This window comes from Arachis ipaensis, chromosome B5 (genome assembly GCF_059453495.1).
Source record: "Arachis ipaensis isolate K30076 ecotype BB chromosome B5, ASM5945349v1, whole genome shotgun sequence".
Lineage (NCBI taxonomy): Eukaryota > Viridiplantae > Streptophyta > Magnoliopsida > Fabales > Fabaceae > Arachis > Arachis ipaensis.
The window spans coordinates 114,170,063-114,187,531 of record NC_142440.1 but is presented as its reverse complement, the minus strand read 5'-3'; the positions used below and the strand labels follow the sequence as shown (position 1 = coordinate 114,187,531).

Below are 17,469 nucleotides of genomic sequence, written 5' to 3'. Positions count from 1 at the left end.
GAGGTCCTATTTATAATAAACTAGTCACTAGGGTTTACATGAGTAAGTAATTGATGCATAAATCCACTTCCGGGGCCCACTTGGTGTGTGTTTGGGCTGAGCTTAAGTGTAGCACGTGCAGAGGTCATTTGTGGAGTTGAACGCCAGTTTCTGTGCCAGTTTGGGCGTTGAACTCTGGTTTTGGATCCTTTTCTGGCGCTGGACGCCAGATTTGGGCAGAAGGCTGGCGTTGAACGCCAGTTTACGTCGTCAATTCTTGGCCAAAGTATGGACTATTATATATTTCTGGAAAGCCCTGGATGTCTACTTTCCAACGCAATTAGAAGCGCGCCATTTCGAGTTCTGTAGCTCCAGAAAATCCACTTTGAGTGCAGGGAGGTCAGAATCCAACAGCATCAGCAGTCCTTTTTCAACCTCTAAATCTGATTTCTGCTCAAGTCCCTCAATTTCAACCAGAAAATACCTGAAATCACAGAAAAACACACAAACTCATAGTAAAGTCCAGAAATGTGAATTTAACATAAAAACTTATGAAAACATCCCTAAAAGTAACTAGATCCTACTAAAAACATACTAAAAACAATGCCAAAAAGCATATAAATTATCCGCTCATCAATAGGCGTCCCATTACTCACAGGATTCCTTTCAGAAGTGTACATGAACTGGTTATTAGCAACCATGTCAATGTGTTCTTGAGCTTCTGCAGGCATTTTCTTTAGGTGAATGGATCCACCTGCAGAAGTGTCCAGTTACATCTTTGATAGCTCAGATAAACCATCATAGAATATATCCAGCATGGTCCATTCTGAGAGCATGTCAGAAGGACACTTTTTGGTCAACTGCTTGTATCTTTCCCAAGCTTCATAGAGGGATTCACCTTCTTTCTGTCTGAAGGTTTGAACATCAGCTCTAAGCTTGCTCAGCTTTTGAGAAGGAAAGTACTTGGCTAAGAAAGCCGTGACCAGCTTATCCCAAGAGTTCAGGCTGTCTTTGGGTTGAGAATCCAACCATAATCTAGCTCTGTCTCTTACAGCAAAAGGGAAAAGCATGAGCCTGTAGACTTCAGGATCTACTCCATTAGTCTTAACAGTATCACATATCTGCAAGAATTCAGTTAAGAACTGAAAAGGATCTTCAGATGGAAGTCCATGAAACTTGCAGTTCTGCTGCATCAGAGAAATTAATTGAGGTTTCAGCTCAAAGTTGTTTGCTCCAATGGCAGGAATGGAGATGCTTCTTCCATGTAAATTAGAATTAGGTGCAGTAAAGTCACCAAGCATCTTCCTTACATTATTATTATTTTCGGCTGCCATCTCCTCTGCCTGTTCGAAAATTTCTGAAAGGTTATCTCTGGATTGTTGTATTTTAGCTTCTCTTAGTTTCCTTTTTAGAGTCCTTTCAGGTTCTGGATCTGCTTCCACAAGAATGTTCTTATCCTTGCTCCTGCTCATATGACAAAGAAGAGGGCACAGAAAAATAATAATGGAAATCCTTTATACCACAGTATAGGGATTCCTTTGTGAGTGAAAGAAAAGATGGGGACAAAGAGTGTGATGTAAAGAAAGAAACACAACTGTGAGGATGGCAGAGGTGTGAGATGAGATGTTAGGATATGAATGAATAAATAGAATGAGATGGGAGAGGGAGAATTTTCGAAAATATTTTTGAAAACGAGTTAGTGATTTTCGAAAATGGTTTTCGAAAAAAATGTTAGTAATTTTCGAAAATTTTTTTTGAAATTAAAAATAAAAATAAGAATAATTAGTTAATTAAAAAGAAATTTTTGAAAAAGAGGGAAGATATTTTCGAAAATTAGAGAGAGAGAGTTAGTTAGGTAGTTTTGAAAAAGTTAAGAAACAAACAAAAAGTTAGTTAGTTAGTTGAAACAAATTTTGAAAAGATAAGAAGTTAGGAAGTTAGAAAAGATATTTTGAAAAGATATTTTTGAAAGAGATAAGATAAGAAGATATTTTAGAAACTAATTTTGAAAAAGATTTGATTTTTAAAATCTCAATTAATGACTTGATTCACAAGAAATCACAAGATATGATTCTAGAATTTAAAGTTTGAATCTTTCTTAACAAGTAAGTAACAAACTTCAAATTTTTGAATCAAAACATTAATTTGATTATGTTATTTTCGAAAATTTGATTTAAAAATAAGAAAAAGATTTTTGAAAAAGATTTTTCGAATTTTCGAAAATAACTAAGAATTTTGAAAAAGATTTGATTTTTGAAAAAGATTTTGAAAAAGATAAGATTTTCAAATTGAAAATTTGATTTGACTCATGAGAAACAATTTGATTTTTAAAACTTTTGAAAAAGTCAACTCAAATTTTCGAATTTGATGAGAGAAAAAAAGGGAAAGATATTTTTTTATTTTTGAATTTTTATGATGAGAGAGAAAAAACAACAAAAAGACTCAATGCATGAAAATTTTGAATCAAAACAATGAATGCATGTATGAATGATATGAATGTCAAGATGAACACCAAGAACACTTTGAATGTCAAGATGAACATCATAGACACATTTTTGAAAAATTTTTAATGCAAAGAAAACATGTAAGACACCAAACTTAGAATTCTTTAATGCTTAGGCACTAAGAATTCAAGAATGCATATGATAAACATGAAAAGACACAAAACAAAAAATCATCAAGATCAAACAAGAAGACTTACCAAGAACAACTTGAAGATCATGAAGAACACTATGAATGCATGAAATTTTCGAAAAATGCAAGATGCATATGCAAGTGACACCAAACTTATAACATGACTCAAGACTCAAACAAGAAACAGAAAAATATTTTTGATTTTTATGATTTTCTAATTTTTTTGGATTTTTTTCGAAAATTATATGAAAAAGAAAAATAAGGATTCCAAAATTTTTAACATGAATTCCATGAATCTTGCATTGTTAGTCTAAAGCTTCAGTCCAGGAATTAGACATGGCTCACTAGCCAGCCAAGCTTTCAATGAAGGCTTCAGTCCAAAACACTAGACATGGCCAATGGCCAGCCAAGCTTCAGCATTTAACACCAGAGTATATTGCTCTTGATAACAAATTGCAAGCCTCAGTCCAAATAAATTTAGACATGGCTTTACAGCCAGCTAGGCTTCACATGCTTCATGAAACACTAGAATTCATTCTTAAAAATTTTGAATAAAAATTTTTTTGAAAACATTTTTTATTTTTTTCGAAAACAGATGAGAAAATTTTTGAAATATTTTTGAAAATTTTTTGAAAAGAAAACAAAAAGAAAATTACCTAATCTGAGCAACAAGATGAACCGTTAGTTGTCCAAACTCAAACAATCCCCGGCAACGGCGCCAAAAACTTAGTGCACGAAATTGTGATGTCCAGGCTCGAACAATCCCTGGCAACGTGAGCAACTTGGTACGCGTAATCGTGATTACACTTTAATTATGTAAAATTCATGGCTCTTTCTTTCCCTGGCAATGGCGCCAAGAACATGGTGCCAATACCATTGTTCACAACTTCGATACAACTAACCAGCAAGTGCACTGGGTCGTCCAAGTAATACCTTACGTGAGTAAGGGTCGAATCCCACGAAGATTGTTGGTATGAAGCAAACTATGGTCACCTTGCAAATCTCAGTCAGGCAGATATAAATTGATAATGATGTTTTCGAATAATAAATAATAGAATAGGGATAGAGGTACTTATGTAAATCATTGGTAGGAATTTCAGATAAGCGAATGGAGATGCTTTTCGTTCCTCTGAACCTCTGCTTTCCTGCTATCTTCATCCAATCAGTCTTACTCCTTTCCATGGCTGGCTGTATGTGATACATCACCACTGTCAATGGCTACTTTCGGTCATCTCTCGGGAAAATGATCCAATGCCCTGTCACGGCACGGCTAATCGTCTGGAGGCATCACCCTTGCCAATGGCTTCATCTTATCCTCTCAGTGAATAATATGCTCACGCACCCTGTCACGGCACGGCTATTCATCTGTCGGTTCTCGATCATGCTGGAATAGGATTTACTATCCTTTTGCGTCTGTCACTAACGCCCTGCAATCGCGAATTAGGAGCTCGTCACAGTCATTCAATCATTGAATCCTACTCGGAATACCACAGACAAGGTTTAGACCTTCCGGATTCTCTTGAATGCCGCCATCATTCTAGCTTACACCACGAAGATTCTAGTTAGGAGATCTAAGAGATATTCATTCTAGCTTATTTCATGTAGAACGGAAGTGTTTGTCAGGCACGTGTTCATAGGGGAGAATGGTGATGAGCGTCACACATAATCATCACCTTCATCACGTTCTTGGGTGCGAATGGATATCTTAGAAGCAAAATAAGATGAATTGAATAGAAAATAGTAGTACTTTGCATTAATCTTTGAGGAACAGCAGAGCTCCACACCTTAATCTATGGAGTGTAGAAACTCTACCGTTGAAAATACATAAGTAAAAGGTCCAGGCATGGCCGAGATGGCCAGCCCCCTAAAACGTGATCAATAGTCTCCTACGATGAACAATGAATTAAAACTGAGACCAAAGATACCTAATACAATAGTAAAAGGTCCTATTTATAATAAACTAGCTACTAGGGTTTACAGAAGTAAGTAATTGATGCATAAATCCACTTCCGGGGCCCACTTGGTGTGTGCTTGGGCTGGGCTTTGAGTGTTACACGTGTAGAGGTCCTCCTTGGAGTTGAACGTCAGCTTTTGTGCCAGTTTGGGCGTTCAACTCTGGTTTTGGCTCCTTTTCTGGCGCTGGACGCTAGAATTGGGCAGAGAACTGGCGTTGAACACCAGTTTACGTCGTCTATTCTTGGCCAAAGTATAGACTATTATAGATTTCTGGAAAGCCCTGGATGTCTACTTTCCAACGCAATTGGAAGCGCGCCGAGTTCTGTAGCTCTAGAAAATCTACTTTGAGTGCAGGGAGGTCAGAATCCAACAGCATCAGCAGTCCTTTTTCAGCCTGAATCAGATTTTTGCTCAGCTCCCTCAATTTCAGCCAGAAAAATACCTGAAATTACAGAAAAACACAAAACTCATAGTAAAGTCCAGAAATATGAATTTTTCCTAAAAACTAATGAAAATAGACTAAAAACTAACTAAAACATACTCAAAACTATATGAAATTAACTCCAAAAAGCGTATAAAATATCCGCTCATCACAACACCAAACTTAAACTGTTGCTTGTTCTCAAGCAACTAGACAAATAAAATAGAAGACTAATAGGTTGAGAAGCAATAATATCTCAGAGTTTTTGATTGAAGCTCAAATTCTAATTAGATGAGCGGGACTAGTAGCTTTTTGCTTCTGAACAGTTTTGGCATCTCAATTTATCCATTGAAGCTCAGAGTGATTGGCATCTATAGGAACTCAGAATTCAGATAGTGTTTTTGATTCTCTTAGTTCAGCGTGATGATTCTTGAACACAACTTCTTTAGGAGTCTTGGCTGTGGCCCTAAGCACTTTGTTTTCCAGTATTACCACTGGATACATAAATGCCACAGACACATAATTGGGTGAACCTTTTCAGATTGTGACTCAGCTTAGCTCAAGTCCCCAGTTAGAGGTGTCCAGGGTTCTTAAGCACACTCTTCTTTTCGCTTGGACCTTGACTTTAACCGCTCAGTCTCAAGTTTTCACTTGACACCTTCACGCCACAAGCACATGGTTAGGGACAGCTTGGTTTAGCCGCTTAGGCCAGGATTTTATTCCTTCGTGGCCCTCCTATCCACTGATGCTCAAAGCATTGGGATCCTTTTCATTACCCTTGCCTTTTGGTTTTAAGGGCTATTGGCTCTTTGCTCTTGCCTCTTGGTTTTAAGAGTTTTTGGCTTTTTCTGCTTGCTTTTTCTTTTTCTTTCTATATTTTTTTTCGCTTTTTTTTTTTGTTTTCTGCAAGCTTTGTTCTTTGCTGCTTTTTCTTGCTCCAAGAATCATTTTTATGATTTTTCAGATTATCAATAACATGTCTCATGTTCATCATTCTTTCAAGAGCCAACATATTTAACAGTCTTAAGCAACAAATTCAAAAGACATATGCACTGTTCAAGCATTCATTCAGAAGACAGAAAGCATTGCCACCACATTTAACTAATTAGAATTTCTCTTATTAAAACTCGAAATTTTATTGCCTCTTATTCAAAAGATCTACTACTTTATTCATGTTTGCTGATGATGAGAAAAATAAACTATAGCTTAATTGGAGATAAAATCAAAATAGATACTAATTACTACTATATGACTCCTAAGGTAAACTTCTATAAGGACACTGTCACAGAGTTAAGGCAGAAATTGGAAATTAACAACCTTTATTCTGGGGGAATGGGGGTTCCTCTGATCCTTGGGGTGCTTGGTCCTACAAGAGAAGACTTTTGGCGCTTCAATTCTCTTAAGTCACGCCCTTGCTCCTCTTGTTCTTTAAACATATAGGTCAGCATTTGACTGTGTTCCTTCTGTTCTTTTATTATTTGCTCCATAGCTTCCCGTATCTTGGTAACAGACGTCTCAATATACTCCCAGTATTCAGCTTGAGGGATCTCTGGGAGGAATTCCTGTGCTCTCTTTTTGATGGGATCCTCCTGTGCTTGTTGTTTTTCCATTGATGCTTTGGTGATTGGCTTTTCAATTAGGATATACTCAGTTATTCCCATCCTTACTCCAGTGTCCTTGCAGAGCAGAGAAATCACGTTTGGATAAGCCAACCTGGCCTCTTTTGAATTTTTGTTAGCAATCTTGTAGAGTTCAGTTGAAATCAGCTGATGAACCTCCACTTCCTTTTCCATCATGATGCAATGGATCATCACTGCTCTTTTAACTGTGACTTCAGAACGGTTTCTAGTAGGCAACAGAGAACGCCCAATGAAGTCCAGCCATCCTCTGGCGACTGGTTTGAGATCCTCTCTCTTGAGTTGATTTGGGACACCCTTTGTATTGGTGGTCCACCTGGCTCCAGGGATACATATGTCCTCTAGAATCTTATCCAGGTCAATGTCTGCTCTCATCATCCTCCTGTTGAAGGAGTCTGGATCATCCTTTAGCTGAGGTAGCTTTAAGATCTCTCTGATCTTGTCAGGGGTGGTATGAACAATCTTCCCTCTGACCATGGTCCGAAATTCATAGAAGGCAGTTCCAGATAGTTTTTGCTTGTCAGTCTGCCACATATTAGCATAGAACTCCTGGACCATGTTCCTTCCCACTTTCGTTTCAGGATTAGCTAGGACTTCCCAGTTCCTGATTCGAATTTGCTCCTGGATCTCCGGATATTCATCTTCTTTTAGATCGAATCTAACTTCCGGGATCACTGATCTCAGACCCATTACTTTAAGATAATGGTCTGAATGTTCTTTAGATAAGAACTTCCCTTGATTCCAAAGTGGTTTTGGAACGCTCTCTTTCTTGCCTCTTGGAGTGGGTTGTTTTCCTTTAGGAGCCATGATCTTAGTGATCTCGGATAAACACACCAAACTTAGAGGTTTGCTATGCTTGTCCTCAAGCAAAAGAAAAGAAAGGAGAGGGATAGAAGGAGAGCTAGGTGCAATTGTTGATGGAGGAGGAGGGAGGCCGAACCCAAATATAAAAGGGATGGGGGGTGGTTTTTTCAAAAAATTGGAAAAGATAAGATAAGAAGATTAAGTTAAAAAAGATAAGATAGAAGATATAGTTTAATTTTGAAAAGATATGATAGATTTTTGAAAAAGATAAATCTGAATTTTGAAAAAGATAAATCTGAATTTTGAAAAAGATAATATGGAGATTTGAAAAAGATATCGATTAGTTGAAAAGATTTTTGAGTGAAAAAGATAGATTTGTTTTCAGAAAAGTTTTGAAAAGAGTTTGGATTGAATTTGGAAAGAGGGATTTTTAGAAATTAGGGTTCTTAACATGTTTATGTAAAAATCATGCATTGAAACATAAAATTTGAAATTAAAATGGAAATACGTGTGGAAAAATGAATTTGGCTCCTCCCTGCTGTCCTGGCGTTTGAACGCCCAAACACTGCCTTTTTTGGCCTTTCAGCGCCCAAATGCTGCTCTCCTGGGCGTTCAACGCCCAGCTGCTGCCATTACTGGCATTCAACGCCCAGTGGGTGCCCCTTTCTGGCGTTGAACGCCCAGCTGCTACCATCACTGGCGTTCAGCGCCCAGTGGATGCCCATTTTGGGCGTTGAACCCCCAAAATGCACTTTTACTGGCGTTTTCTTGCCAGTGAGATCTTTTTCTCTGTTTTGTGTGCCAAGGTCTTCTGTAAATGATTATTTACCTTGTTATCAATGAACTCTATATAAACAAATAAAAATAAAAATAGAAATAGGGCAAAAATTCTTAGAGGATTGTTGCCCCATGGCTGGGTTGCCTCCCAGCAAGCGCTTCTTTATTGTCTTTAGCTGGACCTTGCTGAGCTTTTAATCTAGCTTCAGCCTTGAGCATTCTTGCTCAATGTTGCCTTCAAGATAATGCTTGATTCTCTGTCCATTGACAATGAACTTCTTATCAGAATCAATATCTTGAAGCTCCACATAACCATATGGTGACACACTTGTAATCACGTATGGTCCCCTCCACCGGGATTTCAGTTTCCTGGGGAATAGCCTGAGTCTAGAGTTAAACAACAGGACCTTCTGTCCTAGTTCAAAATATCTAGATGACAGCTTTCTGTCATGCCATTTTTTTTATTTTTCTTTATAAAGCTTCGCATTTTCGAAAGCTGTGAATCTGAATTCCTCTAGCTCATTTAGCTGGAGCAATCCTTTTTCTCCTGCTAATTTGGCATCAAAGTTTAGGAATCTGGTTGCCCAATAGGCCTTATGTTCCAGTTCCACGGGCAGGTGACATGCCTTACCATACACGAGTTGGTATGGAGATGTCCCTATGGGGGTCTTGAATGCTGTCTTGTAAGCCCACAGAGCATCATCCAGGCTCCGTGCCCAATCCTTTCTACGGGTGTTTACTGTCCGTTCCAGGATTCTCTTTAATTCTCTGTTAGAGACTTCAGCTTACCCATTGGTTTGTGGATGATATGGAGTGGCCACCTTGTGGCGAATTCCATACCGAACCATGGCAGAGTAAAGCTGTTTATTGCAGAAGTGAGTGCCCCCATCACTGATTAGTACTCTAGAGACACCAAACCTGCTAAAGATATGTTTCTGGAGGAACTTCAGCACTGTTTTAGTATCATTGGTGGGTGTGGCAATAGCCTCAACCCATTTTGATACATAGTCAACTGCCACCAGAATATAAGTGTTTGAGTATGATAGTGGGAAAGGTCCCATGAAGTCAATTCCCCATACGTCAAACAACTCAATTTCCAAGATTCCTTGTTGAGGCATGGCGTAACCATGAGGCAGGTTACCAGCTCTTTGGCAACTGTCACAATTACGTACAAACTCTCGGGAATCTTTATAGAGTGTGGGCCAATAGAAGCCACATTGGAGGACCTTGGTGGCTGTTCGCTCACCTCCAAAATGGCCTCCATATTGAGATCTGTGGCAATGCCACAAGATCCTCTGTGCTTCTTCTCTAGGCACACACCTACGGATAATTCCGTCTGCACATCTCTTAAAGAGATAAGGTTCATCCCACAAGTAGTACTTTGCATCAGTAATTAATTTCTTCTTTTGTATCCTGTTGTACTCCTTGGGTATGAACCTTGCAGCTTTATAGTTTGCAATATCGGCAAACCATGGTGCTTCCTGAATGGCGAATAAATGCTCATCAGGAAACGTCTCAGAGATCTCAAGAGAAGGGAGGGACGTCCCTTCCACTGGCTCTATTCGGGACAGATGATCAGCCACTTGGTTCTCTGTCCCTTTTCTGTCTCTTATTTTTATATCAAACTCTTGCAGAAGCAATACCCATCTGATGAGCCTGGGTTTTGAATCCTGCTTTGTGAGTAGATATTTAAGAGCAGCATGGTCAGTATACACAATCACTTTTGATCCTACTAAGTATGATCTGAACTTGTCAATGGCGTAAACCACTGCAAGTAGTTCTTTTTCTGTGGTTGTGTAATTTTTCTGGGCATCATTTAGAACGCGACTGGCATAATAAATGACATGCAGAAGCTTGTCATGCCTCTGTCCCAATACTGCACCAATGGCATGATCACTGGCATCACACATTAGCTCAAATGGTAATGTCCAGTCTGGTGCAGAAATGACTGGTGCTGTGACCAGCTTAGCTTTCAGCGTTTCAAACGCCTGCAGGCACTTTGTGTTAAACACAAATGGCGTGTCAGCAGCTAGCAGATTGCTTAGAGGTTTTGCGATTTTTGAAAAATCCTTTATAAACCTCCTATAGAATCCTGCATGCCCCAGAAAGCTTCTGATTGCCTTAACATTGGCAGGTGGTGGTAATTTTTCAATTACCTCTATTTTTGCTTGATCCACCTCTATTCCCTTGTTTGAGAATTATGAATCACACTTTTCACAACTCGTACCACTGACCAGCAAGTGCACTGGGTCGTCCAAGTAATACCTCACGTGAGTAAGGGTCGAATCCCACGGAGATTGTTGGTTTGAAGCAATCTATGGTTATCTTGTAAATCTTAGTCAGGAAGTCAATTATGTTTATCAGTTGAATTGCAAATAAACAATAGAGCATGGATTAAAGATTACTTGTTATGCAGTAATGGAGAATATGTTGGAGTTTTGGAGATGCTTTGTCTTCTGAATCTCTGCTTTCCTCTGTCTTCTTATTCACGCACGCACGTCCTCCTATGGCAAGCTATGTGTTGGTGGATCACCGTTGTCAATGGCTACCTTCCATCCTTCCAGTGAAAACTACGCTCACGCGCTCTGTCACAGCACGGCTAATCACCGGTTGGTTCTCGATCCGGTTGGAATAGGATTTACTATCCTTTTGCGTCTGTCACTAACGCCCAGCCTTCAGGAGTTTGAAGCTCGTCACAGTCATTCAATCCTTGAATCCTACTCGGAATACCAAAGACAAGGTTTAGACTTTCCGGATTCTCATGAATGCCGCCATCAGTTCTAGCTTATACCACGGAGATTCTGATTAAGGAATCTAAGAGATACTCATTCAATCGTATATAGAACGGAGGTGGTTGTCAGGCACACGTTCATGATTTGAGGAAGGTGATGAGTGTCACAGATCATCACCTCCATCACAGTTAAGTGCGAATGAACATCTTAGATAGGAACAAGCGTGTTTGAATGGAAAACAGGAATACTTGCATTAATTCATCGAGACACAGCAGAGCTCCTCACCCCCAACAATGGGGTTTAGAGACTCATGCCGTCAGAGAATACAAAGTTTAGATCTAAAATGTCATGAGATACAAAATAAGTCTCTAAAAGTTGTTTAAATACTAAACTAGTAGCCTAGGTTTACAAAAATTGAGTAGACTATGATAGGTGATGCAGAGATCCACTTCTGGGCCCACTTGGTGTGTGCTGGGGCTGAGATTTAAGCAAGTCACGTGCAGAGGCCATTTGTGGAGTTGAACGCCAGTTTTTGTGCCAGTTTGGGCGTTCAACTCCAGCTTTTGATCCTTTTCTGGCGCTGGACGCCAGAATTGGGCAGAGAACTGGCGTTGAACGCCAGTTTACGTCATCTATCCTTGTGCAAAGTATGAACTATTATATATTGCTGGAAAGCCCTGGATGTCTACTTTCCAACGCAATTGGAAGCATGCCATTTTGAGTTCTGTAGCTCCAGAAAATCCACTTTGAGTGCAGGGAGGTCAGAATCCAATAGCATCAGCAGTCCTTTTTCAGCCTGAATCAGATTTTTGCTCAGCTCCCTCAATTTCAGTCAGAAAAATACCTGAAATTACAGAAAAACACACAACTCATAGTAAAGTCCAGAAATATAAATTTTTCCTAAAAACTAATGAAAATAGACTAAAAACTAACTAAAACATACTCAAAACTATATGAAATTAACCCCAAAAAGCGTATAAAATATCCGCTCATCACAACACCAAACTTAAACTGTTGCTTGTCCTCAAGCAACTAGACAAATAAAATAGAAGACTAATAGGTTGAGAAGCAATAATATCTCAGAGTTTTTGATTGAAGCTCAGATTCTAATTAGATGAGCGGGACTAGTAGCTTTTTGCTTCTGAACAGTTTTGGCATCTCACTTTATCCATTGAAGCTCAGAGTGATTGGCATCTATAGGAACTTAGAATTTAGATAGTGTTATTGATTCTCTTAGTTCAGTGTGATGATTCTTGAACACAGCTTCTTTATGAGTCTTGGCCGTGGCCTTAAGCACTTTGTTTTCCAGTATTACCACCGGATACATAAATGCCACAGACACATAATTGGGTGAACCTTTTTCAGATTGTGACTCAGCTTTGCTAAAGTCCCCAATTAGAGGTGTCCAGAGTTCTTAAGCACACTCTTCTTTTCGCTTTGGATCTTGACTTGAACCGCTCAGTCTCAAGTTTTCACTTGACACCTTCATGCCACAAGCACATGGTTAGGGACAGCTTGGTTTAGCCACTTAGACCAAGATTTTATTCCTTTAGGCCCTCCTATCCACTGATGCTCAAAGCCTTGGGATCCCTTTTATTTGCCCTTGCCTTTTGGTTTTAAGGGTTATTGGCTTTTTCTACTTGCTTTTTCTTTTTTTTTTTTTTTGCAAGCTTTGTTCTTTGCTGCTTTTTCTTGCTTCAAGAATCATTTTTATGATTTTTCAGATTATCAATGACATGTCTCATGTTCATCATTCTTTCAAGAGCCAACATATTTAACAGTCTTAAGCAACAAATTCAAAAGACATATGCACTGTTCAAGCATTCATTCAGAAGACAGACAGCATTGCCACCACATTTAACTAATTAGAATTTCTCTTATTAAAAGTCGAAATTTTATTGCCTCTTATTCAAAAGATCTACTACTTTATTCATGTTTGCTGATGATGAGAAAAATAAATTATAGCTTAATTGGAGATAAAATCAAAATAGATACTAATTACTACTATATGACTCCTAAGGTAAACTTTTATATGGACACTGTCACAGAGTTAAGGCAGAAATTGGAAATTAACAACCTTTATTCTGGGGGCACGGGGGTTCCTCTGATCCTTGGGGTGCTTGGTCCTACAAGAGAAGACTTTTGGCGCTTCAATTCCCTTAAGTCACGCCCCTGCTCCTCTTGTTCTTTAAACATATAGGTCAGCATTTGACTGTGTTCCTTCTGTTCTTTTATTATTTGCTCCATAGCTTCCCGTATCTTGGAAACAGACGTCTCAAGATACTCCAAGTATTCAGATTGAGGGATTTCTGGGAGGAATTCCTGTGCTCTCTTCTTGATGGGATCCTCCTGTGCTTGTTGTTTTTCCATTGATGCTTTGGTGATTGGCTTTTCAATTAGGATATACTCAGTTATTCCCATCCTTACTCCAGTGTCCTTGCAGAGCAGAGAAATCACGTTTGGATAAGCCAACCTGGCCTCTTTTGAATTTTTGTTAGCAATTTTGTAGAGTTCAGTTGAAATCAGCTGATGAACCTCCACTTCCTTTCCCATCATGATGCAATGGATCATCACTGCTCTTTTAACTGTGACTTCAGAACGGTTGCTAGTAGGCAACAGAGAACGCCCAATGAAGTCCAGCCATCCTCTGGCGACTGGTTTGAGATCCTGTCTCTTGAGTTGATTTGGGACACCCTGTGTGTTGGTGGTCCACCTGGCTCCAGGGATACATATGTCCTCTAGAATCCTATCCAGGTCAATGTCTGCTTTCATCATCCTCCTGTTGAAGGAGTCTGGATCATCCTTTAGCTGAGGTAGCTTTAAGATCTCCCTGATCTTGTCAGGGGTGGTATGAACAATCTTCCTCTGACCATGGTCCGAAATTCATAGAAGGCAGTTCCAGATAGTTTTTGCTTGTCAGTTTGCCACATATTAGCATAGAACTCCTGGACCATGTTCCTTCCCACTTTCGTTTCAGGATTAGCTAGGACTTCCCAGTTCCTGATTCGAATTTGCTCCTGGATCTCCGGATATTCATCTTCTTTCAGATCGAATCTAACTTCCGGGATCACTGATCTCAGACCCATTACTTTAAGATAATGGTCTGAATGTTCTTTAGATAAGAACTTCCCTTGATTCCAAAGTGGTTTTGGAACGCTCTCTTTCTTGCCTCTTGGAGTGGGTTGTTTTCCTTTAGGAGCCATGATCTTAGTGATCTGGGATAAACACACCAAACTTAGAGGTTTCCTTGTCCTCAAGCAAAAGAAAAGAAAGGAGAGGGATAGAAGGAGAGCTAGGTGCAATTGTTGATGGAGGAGGAGGGAGGCTGAACCCAAATTTAAAGGGATGGGGGGGTGGGTTTTCGAAAAATTGGAAAAGATAAGATAAAAAGATTGAGTTGAAAAAGATAAGATAGAAGATATAGTTTAATTTTGAAAAGATATGATAGATTTTTCAAAAAGATAAATCTGAATTTTGAAAAAGATAATATGGAGATTTGAAAAAGATATGGATTAGTTGAAAAGATTTTTGAGTGAAAAAGATAGATTTGTTTTCAGAAAAGTTTTGAAAAGAGTTTGGATTGAATTTGGAAAGAGAGATTTTTAGAAATTAAGGGTTTTAGAAATCAGGGTTCTTAACATGTTCATGTAAAGATCATGCATTGAAACATAAAATTTGAAATTAAAATGGAAATACGTGTGGAAAAATGAATTTGGCTCCTCCCTACTGTCCTGGCGTTTGAACGCCCAAATACTGCCTGTTTTGGGCGTTCAGCGCCCAAATGCTGCTCTCCTGGGCGTTCAACGCCCAGCTGCTGCCATTACTGGCGTTCAATGCCCAGTGGGTGCCCCTTTCTGGCGTTGAACGCCTAGATTGCTACCATTACTGGCGTTCAACGCCCAGTGGATGCCCATTTTGGGCGTTGAACGCCCAGATTGCTACCATTACTGGCGTTGAACACCCAAAATATACTTTTACTGGCGTTTTCTTGCCAGTGAGCTCTTTTTCTCTGTTTTTTGTGCCGAGGTCTTCTGTAAATGATTATTTACCTTGTTGCCAAAACAAATAAGAATAAAAATAGAAATAGGGCAAAATGCTTAGAGGATTGTTGCCCCATGGCTGGGTTGCCTCCCAGCAAGCGCTTCTTTATTGTCTTTAGCTGGACCTTGCTGAGCTTTTAATCTAGCTTCAGCCTTGAGCATTCTTGCTCAATGTTGCCTTCAAGATAATGCTTGATTCTCTGTCCATTGACAATGAACTTCTTATCAGAATCAATATCTTGAAGCTCCACATAACCATATGGTGATACACTTGTAATCACGTATGGTCCCCTCCACCGGGATTTCAGTTTCCCGGGGAATAGCCTGAGTCTAGAGTTAAACAACAGGACCTTCTGTCCTGGTTCAAAGATTCTAGATGACAGCTTTCTGTCATGCCATTTTTTTTATTTTTCTTTATAAAGCTTGGCATTTTCGAAAGCTGTGAATCTGAATTCCTCTAGCTCATTTAGCTGGAGCAATCGTTTTTCTCCTGCTAATTTGGCATCAAAGTTTAGGAATCTGGTTGCCAAGTAGGCTTTATGTTCCAGTTCCACGGGTAGGTGACATGCCTTACCATACACGAGTTGGTATGGAGAGGTCCCTATAGGGGTCTTGAATGCTGTTCTGTAAGCCCACAGAGCATCATCCAAGCTCCGTGCCCAATCCTTTCTACGGGTATTTACTGTCCGTTCCAGGATTCTCTTTAATTCTCTGTTAGAGACTTCAGCTTGCCCATTGGTTTGTGGATGATATGGAGTGGCCACCTTGTGGCGAATTCCATACCGAACCATGGCAGAGTAAAGCTGTTTATTGCAGAAGTGAGTGCCCCTATCACTGATTAGTATTCTAGGGACACCAAACCTGCTAAAGATATGTTTCTAGAGGAACTTCAGCACTGTTTTAGTATCATTGGTGGGTGTGGCAATAGCCTCAACCCATTTTGATACATAGTCAACTGCCACCAGAATATAAGTGTTTGAGTATGATGGTGGGAAAGGTCCCATGAAGTCAATTCCCCATACGTCAAACAACTCAATTTCCAAGATTCCTTGTTGAGGCATGGCGTAACCATGAGGCAGATTACCAGCTCTTTGGCAACTGTCACAATTACGTACAAACTCTTGGGAATCTTTATAGAGTGTGGGCCAATAGAAGCCACATTGGAGGACCTTGGTGGCTGTTCGCTCACCTCCGAAATGGCCTCCATATTGAGATCCGTGGCAATGCCACAGGATCCTCTGTGCTTCTTCTCTAGGCACACACCTACGGATAATTCCGTCTGCACATCTCTTAAAGAGATAAGGTTCATCCCACATGTAGTACTTTGCATCAGTAATTAATTTCTTCTTTTGTATCCTGTTATACTCCTTGGGTATGAACCTTGCAGCTTTATAGTTTGCAATATCGGCAAACCATGGTGCTTCCTGAATGGCGAATAAATGCTCATCAGGAAACGTCTCAGAGATCTCAAGAAAGGGGAGGGACGTCCCTTCCACTGGCTCTATCCGGGACAGATGATCAGCCACTTGGTTCTCTGTCCCTTTTCTGTCTCTTATTTCTATATCAAACTCTTGCAGAAGCAATACCCATCTAATGAGCCTGGGATTTGAATCCTGCTTTGTGAGTAGATATTTAAGAGCAGCATGGTCAGTATACACAATCACTTTTGATCCTACTAGGTATGATCTGAACTTGTCAATGGCATAAACCACTGTAAGTAATTCTTCTTCTGTGGTTGTGTAATTTTTCTGGGCATTATTTAAAATGTGACTAGCATAATAAATGACGTGCAGAAGCTTGTCATGCCTCTGTCCCAATACTGCACCAATGGCATGATCACTGGCATCACACATTAGCTCAAATGGTAACGTCCAGTCTGGTGCAGAAATGACTGGTGCTGTGACCAGCTTAGCTTTCAGCATTTCAAACGCCTGCAGGCACTCTGTGTCAAACACAAATGGCGTGTCATCTGCTAGCAGATTGCTTAGAGGTTTTGCGATTTTTGAAAAATCCTTTATAAACCTCCTATAGAATCCTGCATGCCCCAGAAAGCTTCTGATTGCCTTAACATTGGCAGGTGGTGGTAATTTTTCAATTACCTCTATTTTTGCTTGATCCACCTCTATTCCCTTGTTTGAGATTTTATGCCCAAGAACAATTCCTTCAGTCACCATAAACTGACACTTTTTCCAGTTTAAAACTAGGTTGGTCTCTTGGCATCTTTTCAGAAAAAGTTTCAGGTGATCAAGACAGGAGCTGAATGAGTCTCCATATACCGAGAAGTCATCCATGAAGACTTCCAGAAATTTTTTCCACCATATCAGAGAAAATAGAGAGCATGCATCTCTGGAAGGTTGCAGGCGCATTACATAGCCCAAATGGCATCCTTCTATAAGCAAACACTCCGGATGGACATGTGAATGCTGTTTTCTCTTGATCCTGGGGATCTACTGCAATTTGGTTATAACTTGAGTAGCCATCCAAAAAGC

The 17,469-nt window shown here is 39.7% G+C and overlaps 1 non-coding gene across 1 annotated transcript; it reads left to right on the top strand.

Annotated features, from left to right (window-relative positions):
* The first annotated feature begins 813 nt into the window (after positions 1–813).
* LOC148565427 (small nucleolar RNA R71) lies at positions 814–917 on the top strand. The gene has a single exon (XR_015884031.1). It is a non-coding gene; the product is annotated as a small nucleolar RNA R71 (small nucleolar RNA).
* Positions 918–17,469: the final 16,552 nt, after the last annotated feature.